Source organism: Muntiacus reevesi, chromosome 8 (assembly GCF_963930625.1).
Source record: "Muntiacus reevesi chromosome 8, mMunRee1.1, whole genome shotgun sequence".
NCBI lineage: Eukaryota > Metazoa > Chordata > Mammalia > Artiodactyla > Cervidae > Muntiacus > Muntiacus reevesi.
Window position 1 is genome coordinate 59,304,175 of NC_089256.1, and position 6,141 is coordinate 59,310,315.

The following is a 6,141-nucleotide window of genomic DNA, read 5'->3' on the forward strand; positions in this document are numbered from 1 at the left end:
AACCAGGTATTGGAATGAACATCTCCACTTGGGGATGGTATTATATTAAAATATTCTCCACACTTGCCCTGAAGGTGCCTGAAATGAACATTTTTCTAGGATATTTTCATGGTCAATTCTAGGCAGGTAAATAAGTTTGTTAGCCTGCTGACCCTTGTATTATTACTTACATACAAATATTCTGTCCCGTGTACTTGAAGGGCATGGCGACCCACTGCAGTATTCTTGCCTGGAGAATGCCGTGTGTAGAGGAGCTTGGAAGACTAGAGTCCATAGGGTAGCAAAGAGACAACTGAAGCGACTGAGCACAATACGCTTAGCTGCATCAATCATAATGATGTAGTAATTTACCTTAGGTCAAACAGCAGTTAAAATACCAATGCCAGGATCTGAACTTAACCAGTCTCAATCTGTAGTCTGTGCTGTTGATCATGATGTCATTTAATCTGGGTATCCAACTGAGACCTAGACCTGATGGACTACAGCAATCCAGACTTCTGTGTCCTCGACTATCTCTGGAGTTTGCTCAAATGCATCCTTGAGCCCCCCTGTCCTTTTGTTTTCAGTCTTTACCATCACCAAGGTCTTTTCCAGTGAGCTGGTTCTTAGCATCAGGTGGTCCAAGTACTGGGATCAGCATCAGTCCTTCCAGTGAATATTGAGGCTTCCCTGGTGGCTCAGTGGTAAAGAATCTTCCAATGCAGTTTCAATCCCTGGGTTGGGAAGATCCCCTGGAGAAGGAAGTGGCAATCCACTCCAGTAGTCTTGCTTGGAAAATCCTGTGGTTAGAGGAGCCTAGCAGGCCCCAGTCCATGGGGTTGCAAAAGAGTTGGATACGATTTAGTGACTACATGATACATAAGACGCCCTAAATCCCAAATTCTTTAGCCATCCTTTGCATTGAGAGTATTTCAGCAAAAAGTGGTTGCACAACGCTAATCAGTAACCCTTAACCCCAAGAAGCAGGGGCAGTAGCAAATTGAATTAGAATGGGTAGGTGATGAAGAGTGCCTTAAAGATGTCAGCAATATGTGAAATGGGTGCAGGGGTGGACCTGAGGAGTGGAGAGGTTCTGTCTCTAGCTGAGATTCCTTGTCTAGTGTTGACAGCAGTGGGATAGGCTGTGGTGTCCAGGGTTTGGCAGTGGTGATCACCTCACTGAACTGACTTCCTGGTGTGGCTTTGGCTGTTAAACTTCCTTCGTAGCCTGGTTCTTTCCTCCTGCAGTCTACAAACTTCATATGTTCTTAAAAACCCTCCAAAAGTGTCTTATCTGCTTGTCATCTGGCATTTTTTGTTTACAGTCAAAAGTCTTGACAAATACTCCTTGTCATTCGTGATGCCTAATTGGTAGCCATCTCTGTTAGTCTCAATTCATATTCCTAATATGTTCTTCACTTACGCAGTGAAAGTGAATGTCCCAAGAGGTAAATAAGATCACATCATCCCTTTGCTTTAAAACCCTTCATTGATTCTTGCATTTAGATATAAATCCAAACTTTTTAAGTGACCCTCAAAAGACCTTCACTATGTAACCACACACCTCACTGCATCTCTCCAACCACATCTCCCAGTTTTTCTTTTCCTAATTTTTATTTGGCTTATTGCCTACTTGACTTTTGTAACCACGATACAATTTAAAGCTTGCTTTAAAATGTCGGCAGCTTAAAATTATTAAAAAATAGTTAAAACTAAATTTCCTAAAGTAAAGCCGCTTATGTTCAGGTTGATTTACTTTTTCAATACAATGGATATATACTTTATTAAAACTAGAAGTCACCAAGTTCATAAGATTCTCTCCCTGCAGAGGATTGTCTGATTAGGTAATATAAGAATTATCTGATAATCGTAAAAAAAAAACAAACTCTCTGCTTTAGTGTAAATGTGGTATTTGAATTTAAAGGTTATCAAATGATTTCTGGTTTTTAGTTCACATAAGAGCTTGGAAGTCACCTTTCCATCCTAACAACAAATAAAAAGCTAAAAGTCAACAGCTGTTTTTAGATTCATAAGAGAGGTAAGGTCATGGGGCAAACTGCTGCCTCCCAAACTGGAGACAGGCAAATAAAATCTCAATATACTGGAGCAGAAACCCACAAGTAGAAATCTGGGGTGGGGGGGAATAAAAAGTATTATGGCCATAAGGGAGTTATCAGTTCTGTGAGCTTTGCCAGCTCAACTAATTTTTCGATGAATGTTCAGAAGTCCCCTTGTGCTCTCAGAGGAGGAAGAAAAGGAACCACCATGAGATTCCACCATAGCTTCTGTACCTCTTAAGATCTGGTCCCAAGAGAAACTAACCAGAGCCCAACATGCTGTGATTTTATCAGACACTCACTGACCTGGAACGGAAATACTCAACTCTAGCTCACTAGCCATCCTGTCCCACCTAAAGGGAAGGAGTTGGGGGAGGAGGATGTCCAGAAGCACTTAAAAAGTTTACAGGCAGAGGCACAAGCACAAAAAGATACCAATCATAAGGGTATAGACCTTACCCATATGTTATAAACACATTTTCTGAGTGTGTTATGTCCAGCTAACACCAAAAAAAAAAAATTTAGAAGGCATATTAAAAGCAAAATTGACGGTTTGGAGAGAGTAAGCATTAGAACCAGACAGGGATATGGCAGGGATGCTGGAATTAGACTGGGAATTTAACTCTGATTAGCATGCAAAGAATTGGGATGGATAAAGTAAACAGCATGCAGGAACAGATGGTCAATGCAAGCAGAGACATGGAAATTCTAAGAAATCAAAAAAATGCTAGAGATAAAGAACAGAAAAAGAATGCCCCTACCAATCTTATTAACAGGCCATAGCTGAGCTTAAGGAATTCATAGAAACTGCCAACCTAAAAAAAAAACAACTGATAATTGCAAAAGGTATGGCTCATATGTCATGGCAGTGCTAAATGGAGAAGAAATATTTGAAACAGTAATGACGGAGAATTTCCCCCATGTTAATGTCTGACTGTTACAGACTGCTGTGACTGAATGTGTGCCTTCAGTAAATTGAAACTTAATCCCTGATGTCATGTTACTTGGAGTGTTAGGCCTTTGGGAGGTAATTAGGTCATCACAATGGGGCCTTCATAAATGGGATTAGAGTCCTATAAAATAGACACCAGAGAGCTCCCTTGCTCTGCACCATGTGAGCACACAGTAAAAAGATGACTATGAATCAGGAAGTAGATCCTCATCAGAGTCTGATCTTGACAGAGTCTCCATCTTGAATTTCCCAACCTCCAGAATTATGAGAAATAAATTTCTGTTGTTTATAAACCACCCAGTTTATGATACTCTGGTTAGAACAGGCTGAATGCCAGACCACAGATCCAAGAAACTCCAACAACAAATGGTAAATGCCCCAACCACACCAAGGCATGTCATTTTCAAAGCACAGATAACTGAAGATTAAAAATCCAGGAAGAAGCCAGAGGAAAAATACATCTTACTTATAAAGGAGCATAGGTAAGAGTTAATCTGACGTCTCACAAACCATGAAAGCAGGAAGAGAGTGGTGTAACATTTAAGATGTTGAGAGAACACCCTCCCCCACCCAAAGTTAGAATTCTCTGCCTCATGAAATTATCTTGCAAAAGTGAACACTGAAGACTAAAGACTAGGCTATCAAAATAGAGTGAATTTGTTGCTAGTACACCTGCCTAGCAAGATAAGCTCCAGAGAGAAAAGGAAAATAACCTAGATAGAAACTCATTACATAAAGGAAAAGCATCAAAGGATTAAGGAAAGGTAATTTTTTTTCTTTTACTGTGACTGAACTGAATTTTGTTGAAAATAATAGCAACAGTACTATTTGATTAACTATGTGATTATGCTTATATGTGTCATATGTATTTACATATGCTTATAAAAATGGAATGACAGGAATTAACAAGCAGTTCTAGAGAGGAATTAGAATCACTTTATTAAAAAGTGCTCACAGTACTGGTGAAGCAGTGGTGTTACTTTCAAGTGGACTTAGATTTGTTGTATATTGCAAACAAGGATAACTTTTTAAAAAAATGAAGTATAACATATGCTAAGAAAGGAAAGAAACTACAAATGTAAATATCAAAGCCACAAAAATAAGAACAAAGAACAAGTATAACAAAAAAAATAGTAATAAATATGGAAGATATTAATCGAACTATATCAGTTGTGTCTCTTTGCGACCCCATGGACTGTGACCCACCAGGCTCCTCTGTCCTTGAGATTCTCCAGGTAAGAATACTGGAGTGGGTTACTGTGCCCTCCTCCAGGGGATCTTCCCACCCAGGGATCGATCTATGATCCCACATGCCGTATCTTCTGTGACTTCTGCATTGGAGGTGGATTCTTTACTGCTGAGCCACCAGGGAAGCCCAGTGGTATGAATACACACATTAAAAGACAAAAAATGTCAAAGTGGATCACAAAACAACCCAAGTATTGTCTGCCTTAAACCCATATATAGATTAAATGGATGGGGTCTTCCCTGGTGGTTTAGTGGCTAGGCCTCCGAGCTCCCAAAGTGGTAGGCCCAGGTTCAGTCCCTGGTGAGGGAACTAGATCCCACAAGCTGCAACTAAAAAGAGTTCACATACCACAATGAAGATCTAACATTCCATGATCCCATGTGCCACATCTAAGATCCAGCACAATCAAATACAAAAAAATAACAAAGATATACCATGCTAATACTAATGGAAAGAAAGCAGGAGTACTCTATTAAGCAATTTAAGACAGAGCAGACTTCAGAGCAAGGAAAATTACCAGGCTTAAAAAGAGGCAATGCTTAATGATAAAGGGGTCAGTTCTTCAAGAAGACAAGAATTTGCACCTAACAACAGAGCACTGAAATATGTGTAGCACAAACTTAACTGCCAGAAGAAACAGATAAATCCACTAGTTTGGATAGAGACTTCAACTCCCCTTTCAGAAATGAACAAAATCCAGCAGGCAGAAAATAAGGACAACTGAACTCAACAGCACCAACAATCAACTGGATATAATGGACATCTATAGATTGATTCATACCAACATCAGAATATACATTTTTCTCAAGTTCACCTAGAAAGATACATTCTGGGCCATAAATTAAAACTAATTTTAAAGAGTCTGATTCTTTGCCACCCCATGGACTGTAGTCAACCAGACTCCTCCATCCGTGGGGGTTCTCCAGGCAAGAATACTGGAGTGGGTTGCCATGACCTTCTCCAGGGGATCTTCCCAACCCAGGGATCAAACCCAAGTCTCCTGCACTATAGGCAGATTCTTTACCTTCTGAGCCACCAGGGAAGCAAATTTTTAAAAAACTAAATTTTTAAAAAACAAACCATCCAAGGCCTGCTCTCAGACCAAAATGGAATTAAACTAGATATAAATAACAGCCTGCAGAAATTTGCTCTATGATGCATGGAGCTCAAATCAGGTGCTCTGTGAAAACCTAGAGCAGTGGGAGGCGGGAAAAGTTCAAGAGGGAGGGGACATATATATACCTTTGGCTGATTCATGTTGATACATAGCAGGAACCAACACAATATTGTAAAGCAATTGTCCTCTATGAATGAATATTCATTGGAAGGACTGATGCTGAAGCTCCAATACTTTGGCAACCTGACTTGAAGAACTGACTCATTGGAAAAGACCTTGATGCTGGGAAAGATTGAAGGCAGGAGGAGAAGGGGATGACAGAGGAAGAGATGGCTGCATGGCATCACCAACTCGATGGACGTGAGTTTGAGCAAGTTCTGGGAGTTGGTGATGGACAGACAGGAAAGCTTGGCACACTGCAGTCAATGCGGTTGCAAAGAGTCGGACATGACTGAGCGACTGAACTGAATTATCCTCCAATTAAAAATAATTTTTTAAAAATAAAAATAGAAACTGTTCAATGCCTCCTCTCAGGTCAAAATAGAATTAAACTAGAAGTCAATATTGAATATCCCAAAATAATTGAAGATTAAACAGTACACGTCTAAATAACACACGGGTCATTGAGAAAATCTCTATGATGAGATTCTAAATGATTCTAAAAGATTCCCTATGATGAGTTTCTAAAATATTTTCAATCAAAAATTGAGATGCTGTGGAAACAGTGCTTAGAGGCAAACATATAGCATAGAGTGCAAATATTGGAAAAGAAGAAAGGTCACAGGAC